Source organism: Chenopodium album, chromosome 13 (assembly GCF_948465745.1).
Source record: "Chenopodium album chromosome 13, dcCheAlbu1.1, whole genome shotgun sequence".
NCBI lineage: Eukaryota > Viridiplantae > Streptophyta > Magnoliopsida > Caryophyllales > Amaranthaceae > Chenopodium > Chenopodium album.
The window spans coordinates 41,791,474-41,809,138 of record NC_137846.1 but is presented as its reverse complement, the minus strand read 5'-3'; the positions used below and the strand labels follow the sequence as shown (position 1 = coordinate 41,809,138).

The following is a 17,665-nucleotide window of genomic DNA, read 5'->3' as shown; positions in this document are numbered from 1 at the left end:
GCAGAAAGACTTAAAACGAAAAAATAAAATTGTTCTCACAATATTAACCTGTCTTTCAAGTCTTGTGGCCTATTTATTCTTCCCATTTCAAATACAAATTATTTCCCCTTATGAATAAGTTATAAAGATGTATTATATTGTGAAGTCCTAACCATCGTCAGACATTTTTGAAAAAGTAACAAATCCCTAAAACATTTTAGTACACCATGATAATATTACACTAAACTATGTTGATACCTAAACCACTAGTTCGACCTGCTTGATTTAAATAGTATAAACCTGAATAGATTGACTAGCATTGCATTTTTACCATCACGACGTTTATTAGAAGTAATTTGGCCCCTGTGGCCAGCATATATCGGGCAAAAACACAGTATTGTCAATCATGTGCTGAGACGTTTTGGGCTAGTACAGTCCTGACGCGGTGGGTGGTGAAGGTATCTGGGGCACTGTCCAAGAAACATCTGAAACCTGGCCCAACTGATCATCGCTATCCAAATCATCATCTATAGACCTTAGGATTGAAGAGTCGGATTCTCCAAGCTTGCCACTGTCAGCCTGTAAAAAAATAGAACAGATTATAAAAATAAACATAGGAATGAAGAGTAAAAAGACTTACCAATTTGAGAATACATGTCAGACAAACATAAACCTCCAGTAATTGTCCAAGAATACCAAAACTAATGAACACAAAAGAGTAGAGCCTACATTAGATTGCCAAATGACCTAAGGCATGGTTTACCTACCAAGAAAGTTAAGTGAGTGATAACTTATCAGGTCAAATACTTCAAACTTGAAGCCTTGGAGGAATTTCTTACAGATTTCAGAGCAGTAGTAATTTTTTTGTAGAGCAGTAGAGTTTTAGTTTCCCTTAATAATGTGTGTTAGCCATTGTATCAGTTGGCCTGAATGTTATGATTTGTGTCTATATAATAAGGTTTAGAATATAGGTTATGGTTGTATCTCTTAGTCCTAAAAAATTTCTTTAAATATGACAAGTATATGGCTATTGTATTAGACAACAATACTGGCTCAATGGAAGTTTCACGAAGGAACCCAGAGAGACCAAAATCAAGCCATGATTTACATACCAAAGAAAGTTGCATAAGATAAATTATCGGGGTTAAATTCTTTAAAATTGAATGGAATGCTTCCAGATTTTGGGAGCAATTGTAATTTAAAGAGCCTGCCAATAATAATGTGTTGGCTAATGTATCAGGTGGCCTGAATGTTATGATATGCATCTTTGTAATAAAGTAACATACATAGGTAATGGGAATAATAAAGACCAAGTCCTCAAAAATTTCTTTTAATATGGCAGGTCCCTGGCTATCGTATTAGACAGCAATATTGGCTCAACAGATGTCTCGGGGCAAGAACCTAGGGAAAAGGACATACCAACACAGTGAAAAACTTGGTCTTTGGTGTTGAAGTTTAGTAATTTTGTTATCTAGATAAAACTGAGAGGGAATTTTCCTAAAGTAGCCTGCAGAAAACTTCTTAAGAATGTAGTACTTGTTTGACCAGATTCTTCGTACGGTTGATCTTGGCCAAGAAGCTTGCTAACTAAGCCAAAGTTTAAGGGAGGTTTCCTATTAAATATAGCTTGCTGATTGAGGTTTGTATAAGGAATTTACTTTTTCTCCAATTACTGCAGGGTTGGTATAGGATTCCCTAATGGCCTAAGAAAACAGAGTTTCAGGAATGTTGATGATGGAGGGAGCTCAATATTATCCATTGTAGGAACTCAAACAAATGGATGGGATCTGTACCTTCTCCCTAACTCAGTTTTCTAAAACTTTCAGAATGTGGGATGTCACTTATTTGAACTCTTGGTAGGCAAAATAGAGCAGACCAACGATCAATAGTTCTTCATCAGTCTGATAATGAATCTGATTTATAAGGACTTGTTTGGTTATGAGTATTGTAATGTGCATTAGTGGATATTATTGAGTTAGTGGGCTATTCCACATTCTAGTTATGATGCTTATTATTAGTACTGAAGTATGTTGTATGAGCTATAAATGTGATTGTTTGAGGATAAGTAGCAACAAGGTTATTTTGTAGCAAATGTCTTAACTTTGTATGTTATTTTTCATCCTCTTTGGTTTGCGAGATAATCAAGAACAAACACAATGATGAAATAAATGAATCAAGCATGGAGATAAGTGCTCCAAAGATATGATGCTAGGTTGTAACGTGCATCAACAAACTGTGAAAGTGAGAAGTGCATGACAAACTAAATAGAAGTGCTTCATAGTTTTCCTAACTTTTGCAGTAGAGTGAGATGAAAGTAATGGTCCTTATAAGGACATGATTATTGCCAGATGTTTATGGATTACTGGGCTATTATGCATTCTAGTCATGGTACTGTAGGGAATATTTCAAGCATCCCACACTTGAGCCCCACTATGATCATACCCTTAAGCATGGTGGCGTCCAAAGGGAAGGAAGCTAGAGCAAAAGAGTCGGCAACAAGTTTTAGGAACTTGTAAACCGTTCACAGGGTGAAGGTTATCCCCCTTCACGATGCATGAGATCGCTAACTCCATAGTGGTCTGGAACCATAACTGGATATTCGGGGATGAAGGTACAAATCCAACCTAAAAGAGATTGAACCTGCCGTAAATAGGCCTCTACTTTATTCTTCTCATATTCATGTGTGCTTTCTGACTAACATACAATCAATATATTAATCCTAAACCTGTTTAATCTATGTTGGTTGAACATTAATGCACAAACAAAACTATTGGCGATCACTTGAATTAAAATCATATTAGCCTAAATAAAATTATTAATTATCTTATTAAGTGTGATTTCAAGTACAAATTCCCTTTAAACCTGCAAGAGAGGGCGTGATAAAGTAATAACAATAATATCAAGCAACATAATAATATATTAATATGACAAATCATCATCACCATAACAATCTCAATAGAGCATAATAATATTAGCAAGATCCTGGGCATGATACTAACATGATTAATAATAAATCCTAGCATGTCACTAAACAATAGAGATTAGATCTTTAGCCCTAACATGATATAAGAAATAGGAAGCAACCTAATCATGATACTAGAAAGCAATAAAAGACATCCTAACATGCTACCAGGAATTAAAATAATATAAACATGCTTTTTAAAGATAAAACAATAGAATTACTTATTTTGTTACCTCGTATCTCTTTCTATCAAAATAATACACACGTTAGTAACTTCAATAAAAATATTAAACAGTAAATCTAATCAAAGAATTGAAATAAGATTTAGGACCAAACCCTCAGAACTATCAACCTTTCACGTCTAGGGCGAAGGTAAATTCAAGCTTGTTTAGGTGCGTCTAAGACTCGTGATGGACGAATGTTGTTTTGAAAAAGGAAGGCTTAGAATGAGGGAGAAAGAATAAGCTTCTAGCTTTGAGAGAGATAGAGAATTAGATGAGTGTTGGTAATTGAAACGGAGGAAATCGATCCTATTTATATAAAAAAAACGACCGGAAATGATTAGAAAAGAGTTACAATTCGAATCGGAATAAAATTCCTTTTGACGCGGCAAGATAAGGACTATCGCGGCGCGATAAAAATAGTTTTTTGCGGATTTTGTTTTTATCATAACTTTTCAATTTCTTTAATCTTATCTTTTCAAAAAAGGATAATTAAAATATCTTAGAAACTTATAAAAGCTTCTAATGAATCCTAATTAGTTTAGGAATGGAATTAAAACCTTTGGACCCTCCACATGATCATTGGGGTATTTAAAATCATTTTGAGCCCAATTTAATATTTTGGCCATAACTTCCTCATTATTCATCGAAATTGGACTTATAATATATTGTTGGAAAGGTCTTTTCAAGACCCACAAAACTACACAATTATTGACCCATATTATGGACCAAACTAAACTGCACTGGACATTTTTCATAAATAAAATACGAAAAGAAAGATTTTCAAAAACAGAAATAAGTATTTTTTATTAAAAACAGAGAGATTCACGAGATTCTTTCACATTTCACCTCGTTCAATAATCAATGACGTGAAAAGTATTCATCACTGTGTTTAGTTTTTGGGGAGACACAATCAGGTGTCTACAGAAGCCCCCACTTTGACTGAGTTTGGAGAAACATAAGTTTTGAAAACAAAAGTGAAAGTAGCGATAGGGACGGAGAATGATTCAGAACGTTCTGCAATCCTAAATCATTCTTGTAACGCCAATACCTACATACTAGTGTTAGTTAAACAAATAAAAGAGTTAGAAACACGTATCTTGCACCGTCGATCACACGTCTCTGAAGTAACTAATTTATTGTTGCATTTGTGACGACCTTCCTCAAGCCAAGGGAATATCGCCGAAGACCGCTCCGCTTGTAGTCGTCTTCACCTTTTTCTGTGACAGTCCTTCGTAAGCTAGGGAACACCATCGAAGATTACTCCACTTGTAGCGATCTTCTGTTGTTTTTTGACCATCTTCCGCAAGCTAGGGAACATATTCGGAGATAACTCCGCTTGTAGCCATCTCCCGTTTTCGTGACAATTCTCCACAAGCTAGGGAACTTCGTCGAAGGCGACTCTGCTTGTAGTCATCTTCAGTTGTTTTTGACAACCCTCCACATCTTAGGGAACATCATCGAAATCTGCTTCATTTGATCGTCATAAGGCCGATCATCAATCAATTTGTAATCAAGATGACTACTAATCAAAAGTGTTCATTCAATATGTAATCTAAGTATGATCGTCATCAGGCCGATCAATCAAGACTGTAATCGAGCCGATTACCAATCAAATGTCTATCAATTGTTCAAAAAGATCGAATGCTCATCAGGAGACTCAAATGGATTAATCACGGACCAACCAATCCAAGTTGTGAGACCATCGAACGCTGACGCGGGCAAATCAGAGCCATCGCGTAGCGACAAGTCTATCGCGTAGCGACGGGTCTATCGCACTGCGTCATAGTGTATCGCGTTGCGTCAAGGAGCCTCGTGTTGGGAGCATCATGCTACGCCAAGGTGCATTATGCTGCGTTGGGGTGCATCGTGCTGTGAGGTTTATATTGCAGAGCGCTTGAACCTAAGTTAGAGCTTTTTTTGCTCGTTCAGCTTTGGACTTAGTGTACTTGCATCTATATTTTGGACTATAGGACTTTGCCAATGTTTTTCTTAAGGTTGACATAAGGCTTGGTGCTATTCAACTCATTGTGTGAGCTCGACTTAATGTGTTTCGATACATATGACTCAGCATGACTCAAGGTGCAAGACTCCACTCGATGTGATATGACACGACATGACTTAATGTAAATGACTCGTGTGTGCATTGTATTGTGATGTGCTTGAATCAAAACGTAGAAAAGCAAAAATTTTCCGTCATTTTTGTGGAGGGTACCGACTTTCTCCCGAAAAAGAAAGATGCAAAAAAGAATCGAAGTGAAGTGTTTGAGGGTGCATGTTGAATGAGTTCAGTTAAATGTATGTACTGATGTTATACCTCATGGTGCAAGGATAACATCCTAGACTATCTTAGTCGATGACTCGATGATTAAAGTATTTAGGAAACTTAGGCTGGGAGTCTAGGTACTTCATACTTTGTGATGCGATGATGAGTGATTTTGATATGACAAGGCATGCTTCAGTGTTGCGTTAAGATTTCATGACAAATGGTTCTTATGGGAAGGTTTATTTTGCCATGTATCCGTGATGTGTGTGAAAGTGACACTAAAGTTAGGTTGCAAAGGCTAAGTGTATGGAAAATATTTTGAAAAGAGTTAAATAGTGGTGACTTTTAGGCTGGGTAGGCTAATGAAGTAGGGATCAAGCCCCCAAGTCTAGCTCTAAATGGATAGGGATGAGCAATGGATATCCCTTGATATGATCATGCATGAATATGTATGTGAATGAATGCATGATTATTACGGCCAATGTGAGGTTGCATACGTATCCGTTAGGAAAGGCCGAACGTAGCTCTAGCCGAACCTCGCACAAGTGTGTGTATACCTCAAAGAGGTCTTTTAAAGGGTTATAATGGTGTTAGGCTAAAGGTTGAAAAAGAAAAGATAAAGGCTCAAGACCCTAGATAAGCCCCCAAGGTGTGCAACCTTGCTTTTGAATCTTTGTATTTGTATGCTTGAGGTTTCCTCACTTTTGAACTCTCTTTTGTTTATATTTATGCTCTCCCTTTTTTTCTTTTGCATTTTTTTATTTGATAAGTGTGGGTAATCCCGATCATGCAGTCTAGCACTCACTTGGCATTCATGTTTCTCAGGCACGGTACCAAGCACTCGATAAGAGACGCAACTGAGACGTGTTCTTATCAAAGATATATTCATATCAAAGACATCGGAATACTTGCCCTTTTTCACACTTTTTTTTTGCTATTTTAATCTTTTGAAATTTTTATAACATCACTCAAGATTTTGTATTTGAAAATTACATAGGTTGCACGCTATCCCATCCCAAGGTTAGGTAGATGGGGGTTGAAAAAAGAAAGGCCAATCATTAGACGAGGCTCAAAGTGTTTTATCAAGAAAGGATTGTATATTCGAAAGGTGAAGATGATATGATATGACTACAAGGGGTGCCTCGAATCATTAGTATACCTTATGCTTAGTTCGGCGACTTTTTTATTTTTTATTTTTTATTTTATAATTTTGTTTTTATGATGCAATGCAATGATCATATGCAAGAAAAGAAATGCTCATTTTATTAAAGGAAAAAGAAAAACCTATGGAATAAATTTAAGGAAGACAAAAGGTGCCTATGCTAGACTTATTGGGGAAAGGAGGAAAAAAAAAGAAGAGGAAGTCACGAAATCTTGTCGTTGAAGCCCGTCTTGTGTCTTGTGCTTTATCATCACTCGGTCTTCTTGCTAGCCGGAGGTATGGGAAGCTTGTTATTATTAATCAAATATTGGATGGCCTCTTTTAGCTTCCAACAACTTTCGGTAGCATGACCCTTACCTTGATGGTACTTGCAGTGTTGATTTGGGTTCCAACTAGGCAACGTTTTTTCAGGTGTGGGATCTTGAATAGGTTCAATGGGAGTAATGAATCCCTTGGCATGGAGTTGATCAAAGGCAGTATCATAGCTCATCCCAATAGGGGTGAACTCTTTCCTTAGTTGCTTTTTAGGCCCTTGATTATCCATGGCTAAGATTTCATTGAGGTCAAAGGTACTAACATTGTTACTAGAGTAGGTGTGTTCGGAAGAAGATGGATTGTTGTTCTTCTTTCCTTTCCAGCCACCATTGTTACTATTATTAGTAGCTTTTTGTTTTGCAAGGTCATCTTCAATGTTAATGCCTATGTTATAGACGGCCTTGAAAGTATTCAAGTTGTGTTGGTATTTCAAATGCTTTGAATACTTCATTCTCTTGGAGGTTCTTGATGAACATTCTTACGGACTCCTTTTCAGTAGGAACCTCTACCATCCTAGAGGAAGTTTCCCTCCACTTATTGAAGAAAGAGGTGACCCCTTCATTTTCCTTTTGCTTTAGCATCTCAATTTCCCTATGGTCAGTTTCAACTTGAATGTTGCACTTATATCTATCAATGAAAGCGTTTGTTATAGAATCCTAAGAAGATATTTTCTCTTTGTCAAGGGAGAAGAACCATTGTTGATAAACGGTTTCTAGAGATAGTGAAAATGAGTGGAAAGCTTTCCTATCAATTCCCTTAATATTCATTATAGTTTCGAAAGCTCTTAAATGAAAATAAGGGTTATCAGTTGGTTTGAATTTAGGGATATCATTGGCATTGAACTTCCGCGGAAGAATTTCCTTGTCCACCGAGACCCCTTGTGAACTAATCCCTTGAAACTTGTAATCATTGGAGATTTTGCTCAAGCTTTCTTCCATTCGCTCAAGCTGTTTTTGTTTACTAGGATCATTGACGTGAAGAGCGAGAGTTTTGAACATCTCGGTCAAGTTAGTCATGTTTTGTCTCAGTTCATTAACTTCTTCTTGGGACGCCATTTTCTTAGATTTCCTTTTTTGTCAAATAGTAATAGTGAATGAAGATGTTGTCCTTGATTAAACGTCCTTCTCTCCTTGACTAAGTGCTGTGGAAAGGGAAGTCATGGATGTTTATTATTAATAATTTGACTCAAACTCAATTCAACATTTAATAGATGGGAAGAGATCATGGAAGAATGTGGGAGTGGTATGCATGGAGAAAGCATGTAGAGAGTGGAAAGATGATGTATATGGAGAGATGTGGAAGAATTAGGAATAGAGTGGACCCCCAACTCAAATGACAGAAAGAGCAACTCATGCATGAACCTAAAACATGGTCATGGTGTGAAAAGAGTATGTACAAAGTGTGAGAATACTTGTGAATGTAAGTGATATGTTCAAGACTCGTGTCATGACCATGTGACTAGACTATATGACAAGACTCAAACAAAGACTTAGTTAAGGGACCTCACGTATGTGCACTAAATTGGACTTTTGATTTGTGACTTTGAATTGGCCAAAACCAAGGTCAAATTAAAGATAAAACTTGGGGATATAGATCCATAGTTTGTACGACTCGTAATTCTCTTTCTAGAACTCCGGTTATGATCTAAAAAAGTTGACGCTTGTGCAGTATACGGAAATAAAAATCCGGGTTGACTCAAAGGAACTATGACTCAATTTTAGACATATTTATTAGCTCAAATTAATTAATCAATTAATTAAGAAAAGTCCTTTAGTCATTGTTTAGTTTATTTAGACTTATACACAAGTCAAAAAAACGGTTAGTGTAAACACATAGATTATGCACAAGCAAGAATGCATAAATAGTCAAGTAAGCACAATATGATGTAATGAGTTTGCAACCTAACCATGGCTCTAGTTCTTTAAAGTTCAAGGATAAGGGTTAGTCAAAGAGGGTCCATGGTTATGAGTCCGGATGCATCACGCGGAAGCCTTACCTTTTGAAGGGTTGGCGCGTATGGATGGGAGCCCACAAGTTAAACTTGTTTCCATGGTTTGGTGAATTCACAAACTCGGATGTACCCTTCGTTGCAATGAGAGTTCGATTGGGTAGATGGAGTGTGAATTCCCAGAGGGTTATGGCCATATGTAGAACATATATGGGTCCAGAAAAGAGGGAAAAACTTAATCAGGATGTAAAATCGAGCAAACAGTACTAGAACCGGTTAAAGCAAGAAGGCAGAGTTCTGGCTCGGTATTGGAAGAACTTGGCGCGAAACAACAGGGACCATCTCGAGACGGTAGCCCTGTTGCGCTGCGATATTGCTATCGCACAGCGACAGAGCCATCACACTGTGATGGGCACTAATTCACAGCGCCAGTTCCTACATGCCTCAGCATCTCTCTATTTTCTTAGAATTTTCCAGTTTTTGCAGCGTTTTTTCGATTCTAGTTGTGAAAGATATTTCCCAAATTTCCTACGTGTAAAAATCCTATGTTTTTGACGCATTACGGATGGTCTATCCAATGCGGACCTTTTTTATGCTTATGCCAACAATGTTAATCAAAATTACGCACATGAATACTTAGAACTTTTCGAGTCTCATCCACTCATTCTAAATTATTGCCAAAATAAAATTTAAGGATTAAAATAGAAATCCTCCCTAGTGGAGTCTCCAAAAAACTGTAGGAAATATTTCAAGCATCCTACACTTGAGCCTCACGGTGATCATACACTTAAGCATGGTGGCGTCCAAAGGGAAGGAAGCTAGAGCAAAAGAGTCGTTAACAAGTTTTAGGAACCTTTAAACCATTCACAGGGTGGAGGTTATACCTCTTCACGATCCATGAGATCGCTAACTCCATAGTGGTCTGGAACCATAACTGGATATTCGGGGATGAAGGTACAAATCCAACCTAAAAGAGATTGAACCTGCCTTAAATAGACCTCTACTTTATTCTTCTCATATTCATGTGCGATTTCTGACTAACATACAATCAATATATTAATCCTAAACCTGTTTAATCTATGTTGGTTAAACATTAATGCACAAACAAAACTATTATTGGCGATCACTTGAATTAAAATCATATTAGCCTAAATAAAATTATTAATTATCTTATTAAGCGTGATTTCAAGTACAAATTCCCTTTAAACCTGTAAGAGAGGGCGTGATAAAGCAATAGCAATAATATCAAGCAACATAATAATAAATTAATATAACAAATCATCATCACCATAACAATCTCGATAAAGCATAATAATATTAGCAAGATCCTAGGCATGATACTAACATGATTAATGACAAATCCTAGCATGTCACTAAACATGTCTGCGCACCGGTTATTGCATCAACACAGGCGGCTAGATAGAGCAATTGTAAAGATTAAATCTTTAGCCCTAACATGATACTAACACGATAGAAGAAATAGGAAGCAACCTAATCATGATACTAGAAAGCAATAAAAGACATCCTAACATGCTACCAGGAATTAAAATAATATAAACATGCTTTCTAAAGATAAAACAATAAATTACTTACTTTGTTGTGTCGTATCTCTTTCTATCAAAACAATACACACGTTAGTAACTTCAATAAAAATATTAAACTGTAAATCTATCAAAGAATTGAAATAAGATTTGGGACCAAACCCTCAAAATTATCAACCTTTCACGTCTAGAGCAAAGGCAATCTTAAGCTTGGTTAGGTGCGTTTAAGACTCGTATGGACGAATGTTGTTTTGAAAAAGGAAGGCTTAGAAAGAGGGAGAAAGAAGAAGCTTCTACCTTTGAGAGAGAAAGAGAATTAGATGATTGTTGGTGATTAAAACGGAGGAAATCGACTCTATTTATAAAGATAAACGACCGAAAACGATTAGAAAGGAGTTAGAATTTGAATCGCAATAAAATTCCTTTTGACGCGGCAAGGTAAGGACTATCGCGGCGTGATAAGATTATCACGGCGCGATAGAATTATCTCGCCGCGATAAAAACAGTTTTTTTGCGGATTTTGTTTTTATCATAACTTTTGATCCAGAAGTCCAAATAAGTCATATAATATGTCTTTGGAAAGCTCTTAAAGTCTAATTTCCAACCCTGTTGTAATCAAATTATAATATTTTTTAGATAAAAATATATGTCCGTAATAGTGGAAGGGTGTCAGTTTTGGATAGAGTTTCGTATTTCTTTCATATCTTTTGCATTATGGCTCGGAATTGATATTATAATATATCATTGGTAAGATAATTTCAAGATCTATCCAATAATATAAAATTTAGATAAACATTATGATGCACGGAAATAATAACTGAACATATTCCATTTCGCACATAACAAGGACTCTCAAAAAGAGGAATTTTATTCAATTTCAAATTCTTTAATCTTATATTTTCAAAAAAGGATAATTAAAATCTCTTAGAAACTTGTAGAAGCTTCTAATTAATCCTAATTAGTTTAGGAATGAGATTAAAACCTTTGGACCCTCCACATGATCATTGGGCCATTTAAAATCATTTTGAGCCCAATTTATTATTTTGGCCATAACTTCCTCATTATTCATCGGAATTGGGCCTATAATATATTGTTGGAAATGTCTTTTCAAACCCCATCCAATTACATAATTATTGGACCCATATTATGGACCAAAATAAACTGGACCAGATGTTTTTTATAAATAGAATACGAAAAGAAAGATTATCAAAAACAAAAAGAAGTATTTTTATTAAAAAAACAGAGAGATTCACGAGACTTTTTCACATTTCACCTCGTTCGATAATCAATGACGTGAAACGTATTCATCACTGGGTTTGGTTTTTGGGGAGACACAATCAGGTGTCTACAGGTACTTACTTTAATAATGCAATACATAGTATATTTTTATGAGCCTAAAAAAGGACTTGATGAATAGTAAATGAGATTATTTTGTTGCAAATGTTCTTTAGTTCTTACTTTATTACTCATTCTTCGACATAAATTACTTCAGCATATAACCAAAATCCTTGGTTTAAAAACCAATATCTAAATTATTGAACAATTACCCCAATTGAAGCCTTCTTTTGGAGTATTGAACAATTGCCACCAATTAAAAAACCTTCTACGTAACTAATCCCAGTAATTAAAAATTCCTAACATGAGAAATTGGTTAGTAATTACAACTTTAGAAAGGAATAATTTATCTATAGTGAGCCCTATAATAAAGCAACTTTCTTGTTTGGATGTTAAATTATGATGGATTTTGAGCAAGAGATATGTAGCAACAGTGTTGGGATTTTAAATAGAAAAAGAATTTGAAACATGGAAAGGAAGGTAATTAAAAGCAGGAGAGATGTTGGCTACATTGACAGAAGTTTATAACAGAGAAACACGGACAAGAACTTTATAATGAATAGCTACTTTTGTAACTTGAAAATAGGCAGTTGTCTTAGGAGAACGAGGCAAGAATTTTGAAGAGATTTCCACGAGATATTGCAAGTTGCAAAGGAGGGGATCTCACAAAGCATCTCTCTTCTTGGGGGAGGCAGAGAGACCTACCATTGAATAGTTCTGTCTATTAAGAAGTTGAAGAGATATAGTAAAGAATAGGAGGTCCACTACTGTTTAATTTAAATCTTAAGCGTAGCCGTGACACCAGTAGCAAGACAAAAATTGTACCACATTGTATAGTTAGTTTGTCATCGATTCAATCACTACTACAAGCTAAGGACACCTTTATGCCAACCCAAGTAACGCTAGTACGTCAAATACTCACTCAGAATAATGAAAACTAGGGTTGTAAATAATAATCAAACATGACACCAAGCATCAACCAACCCAGGAAACCCAACATTGTAATAATTGTCTTCACTATTTTCCCACCCACCCCCCTACCCAAATAAAGACAATCTTTAGTTCATCAAATCAATGGATACCTTGCATTGTAAATTCTTAGGGGGAAGCTCGCAGAGGCCAAAATGTGGGGTTAAGCATGATATTTGATGAAAGTAACTATATAAGCATACCTTTGATGATCCAATGTCGATGAAAATATAATTTAATTGGAAGTCATTCAGTCCAAGAAACTCATCCATGGGCCACTGAGGCAGGGTTCTTGCAGCAAAACCACCGGCAACAGTCATTCTAGATTGAGTTATGTCCTCAAGAGCACCACTTTGGACAGGTTGAATTTTGGGAAATTCACTGGCCACCAGCTTTGTCATACTCCTCTTAGATGGCATAACTGCCTCAATTCCTCTTTGAACAGGGACAACTTTGGCATATTCATTGGTGGTTGATGTAGGAGCGTAGTCACCTGATTGTGTCTCCACAAAAACCAAACCCAATTATGAGTACCTTTCACGTCATTGAATATCAAACGAGGTGAAATGTTGAAGAGTCTCGTGAATCCCTCTGTTTTCTAAAATGTTTTTAATAAAATAATTCATTTCGTATCCTATTTATGAAAAACATATAATCCAGTTTAGTTTGGTCCATAATATGAGTCCAATAATTGTGTAGTTTGATAGGTCTTGAAAAGATCTTTCCAATGATATATTATATGCCCAATTCCGAGTTATAACAAGGAAGTTATGGCCAAAATACTAAACTGGTCCTAAAACGAGTTTTATGTGGGACCCAATGATCATGTAGAGGGTCCACTAGTCTTAATTACATTCCTAAACCAATTAGGATTAATTATAATATTCTATAAGTTTCTAAAAGATCTTAATTATCCTTTTTGAAAAGATAAGATTAAAGAGTTTGAAGTTGAATAAACTTTTTGAAAGTCCTAATTCTACTCGAATTGAAAGACGTTCAAAGACAATTAGATATTATCTTCATGCCTCATAATTTTTATCCAATTTTTAAATGGTTAGATAGCTCTTGAAATTATCTTTCCAATGATATATTATAATATTTATTTCGAGCTATAACGAAAAAAATTTGAAAGAAATACGAAACTCTATCCAAAACTGACACCAATTCCACTATTTCGGCCATATCTTTTATTCTACAAAATATTTTAATCTGATTTTAATTGTTTTGGAAATTAGACTTCAAGAGATTTCCAACAAAATATTATATGCCTTATTTTGACTTTTGGATCAAAATTTATTATAAAAACAAAATCTGCAAAAAATTGTCTTGTCGCTGTGTGACAGAGTCTATCGCGTCGCGACAGAACCTATTCTACTTTGTTTAAAATTCTAATTCTTTTCTATCGTCTACAGTCGTTTTTCTCTATAAATAGGGGCGATATTCCCCGTTTCCAAATCACCAAAAATTACCAACAATCATCAATCTATTTTCTCTTCTTTCTCTAAGCTATAAGCTTGGTCTTTCTCTTTCTTTCTAAGCCTAGCCTTTTTCAAAACACCATACGTCCATCACGAGACTTAGACACACCTAGCCAAGCTCTAAGTTGCTTTCGCCCTAGACGTGAAAGGTTGATAATTTCTGAGGGTTTGGTCCCAAATCTCTATTTCAATTATTTAAATTAATTGTTTGATTTAATACTTTTATTGAAGTTACTAACGTGTGTATTGTTTTGATAGAAAGAGGTATGAGGCAACAAAGTGAGTAGTTCAATTGCTCTATTTCTTTAGGAATCATGCTTAGATTATTTTAATTCTTAGTATCATGTTAGGATGTCTTTATGATTCCTAATATCATTTTTAGAATATTAACTAATATTTCCAATAGCATGTATATTTCTTGTATTATGATAGGGTTAAAGCTTTGATCTTTATTGTTTAGTGACATGCTAGGATTTGTTATTAATCATGTTAGTATCATGCCTAGGATCTTGCTAATATCATTATGCTTTGATGAGATTATTATGATGATGATGATTGCTGTATTAATATTATCATGGTTCTTGATATTATTGTTATTGCTTGATCATGCCCTCTCTTGCAGGTTTAAAGGAAATTTGTACTTGTAATCACGCTTAATAAGATAATTAATAATCTTGTTTAGGGTTAATATGATTATAATTCAAGTGATCACCAATAATAGTTTTGTTTGTGCATTAAATTCAACCAACATAGATTAAACAGGTTTAGGGTTAATCTATTGATTGTATGTTAGTCAGAAAGTGCACATGAATATGAGAAGAATAAAGAAGAGGCCTATTTTTAGGGCAGGTTCAATCTCTTTTAGGTTGGATTTGTACCTTCATCCTCGAATATCCAATCATGGTTCAGGACCACTATGGAGTTAGCTATCTCATGGATCGTGAAGGGGTGTAACCTTCACCCTACCTTCACCCTGTGAACGGTTTACAAGTTCCTAAAACTTGTTGGCGACTCTTTTACTCTAGCTTCCTTCCCTTTAAACGCCACCATGATTAAGTGTATGATCACAGTGGGGCTCAAGTGTGGGATGCTTGAAATATCCCCTACAAGGAGCATTCCTCTTTAGTGTAGCATGATTTTCACCATCTGAGACTTTCTCTTTGGAATGACTTTTCCCTACAGACGGCCTTGAAAGTACTCAAGTTTCTTTGGTATTTTAGATGCTTTGAGTACTTTTCTTGGAGGTTCTTGATAAACAACCTCACAGATTCCTTTTCAGTGGGAACCTCTACCATTTTAGTGGAAGTTTCCCTCCAATTATTGGTAAAGGAAGTGAATCCTTTGTTCTCTCTTTGTTTCAACATCGAGCCGCGACAAAGCCATCACACTGCGATGGGCATTGTTTTCTCAGTGCCAGTTCCTACATGCCTCAGCAGCTCTCTGTTTTCTTAGAATTTTCCAGTTTTTGCAGCGTTTTTTCGATTCTTGTTGTGAAAAATATTTCCCAAATTTCCTACATGTAAAAATCCTATGTTTTTGACGCATTACAGATGGTCTATCCAATGCGGACCTTTTTTATGCTTATGCCAATAATGTCAATCAAAATTACGCACATGAATACTTAGAACTTTTCAAGTCTCATCCACTCATTCTAAATTATTGCCAAAATAAATTTTAAGAATTAAAATAGAGTTGCAAAAAAAACTATAGGGAATATTTCAAGCATCCCACACTTGAGCCCACTATGATCAACTAGTGCTATTAGGATATTTTGTTATCAAATACGTCACATATTGCACAATTCGAAAACAATTACCATAATAAAATTGGAAAAAAAAAAGATATTCCTTCTGTCTCTAAATATAGGCCACATTTCTATTTTGGAATGTCTGGAAATAGCAGTCAACTTTCTAAATTTAAACAGGAAAACTAATTTGTCCATATTACCTGTAGGGAATATTTCAAGCATCCCACACTTGAGCCCCACTGTGATCATACATTTAAGCATGGTGGCGTCCAAAGGGAAGGAAGCTAGAGCAAAAGAGTCGCCAACAAGTTTTAGGAACTTGTAAACCGTTCACAGGGTGAAGGTTACCCCCCTTCACGAAGCATGAGATCGCTAACTCCATAGTGGTCTGGAACCATAACTGGATATTCGGGGATGAAGGTACAAATCCAACCTAAAAGAGATTGAACCTGCCGTAAATAGGTCTCTTCTTTATTCTTCTCATATTCATGTGCGCTTTCTGACTAACATACAATCAATATATTAATCCTAAACCTGTTTAACCTATGTTGGTTGAACATTAATGCACAAACAAAACTATTATTGGCGATCACTTGAATTAAAATCATATTAGCCTAAATAAAATTATTAATTATCTTATTAAGTGTGATTTCAAGTACAAATTCCCTTTAAACCTGCAAGAGAGGGCATGATCAAGTAATAACAATAATATCAAGCAACATAATATTGATACAACAATCATCATCATAATAACCTCATCAAAGCATAATAATATTATTAGCAAGATCCTAGGCATGATACTAAAAAGATTAATAACAAATCCTAGCATGTTACTAAACAATAAAGATAAAACCTTTAGCCCTAACACGATACTAACATGATAGAAGAAATAGAAAGCAACCTAAGCATGCTACTAGAAATCAATAAATAACGTCCTAACATGATACTAGAAAGCAATAAAAGTATCCTAACATGATACTAGGAATTAAAATAATCTAAACATGCTTTCTACAAAATATAACAATAAAATTATTTACTTTGTTGCCTTGTATCTCTTTCTATCAAAACAATACACACGTTAGTAACTTCAAGGAAAATATTAAATAAAACAATTAATTTAAATAATTGAAATAGAGATTTGGGACCAAACCCTCAGAAATTATCAACCTTTCATGTCTAGGGTGAAGGCTACTTCGAGATTGGTTAGGTGCGACTAAGACTCGTGAATGCGGTACTGTATTTGAAAAGGGGAAGGCTTAGAAAGATGGAGAAAGAACAAGCTTCTAGCTTTAAAGAGAGAAGAGAATTAGAATTAGATGATTGTTGGTGATCGAAAACGGGGAAATAACACCCCTATTTATAGAGAAAACATCCGAAACGCTTAGAAAAGAGTTTGAATTTGGCTCGAAATAAAACAGCCTTTATCGCAATGCGATAGAGCTATTGCGACGCGATAGACCCTATCGCAATGCAATGGGCCTATCGGGACAGGCTCTTCACAGCGCGATGGCGCGATCATGATAAAAATCCTGCACAGAGTCCTTTTCCCAATATAATTAGGTAATTAGACTCCATAATTATTAAAATCAGCTTTATCTTTTAAAACACTTGTTTTATTTCAAATTGAATTCCTTATCTTTACTAAATAATATAAAAGTATAATTATTAATCCTAATTCTATTATAATTTAAACTAACCTTCTAGATTACTCTAGAAAATTAAAGTCAATCCTAATAAATTTA

General features: G+C 35.3%; 1 pseudogene; it reads right to left on the bottom strand.

The window, feature by feature from the left end:
- Positions 1 to 324: 324 nt before the first annotated feature.
- Positions 325 to 15,471, bottom strand: LOC145575526 (B-box zinc finger protein 22-like; annotated as a pseudogene).
- Positions 15,472 to 17,665: the final 2,194 nt, after the last annotated feature.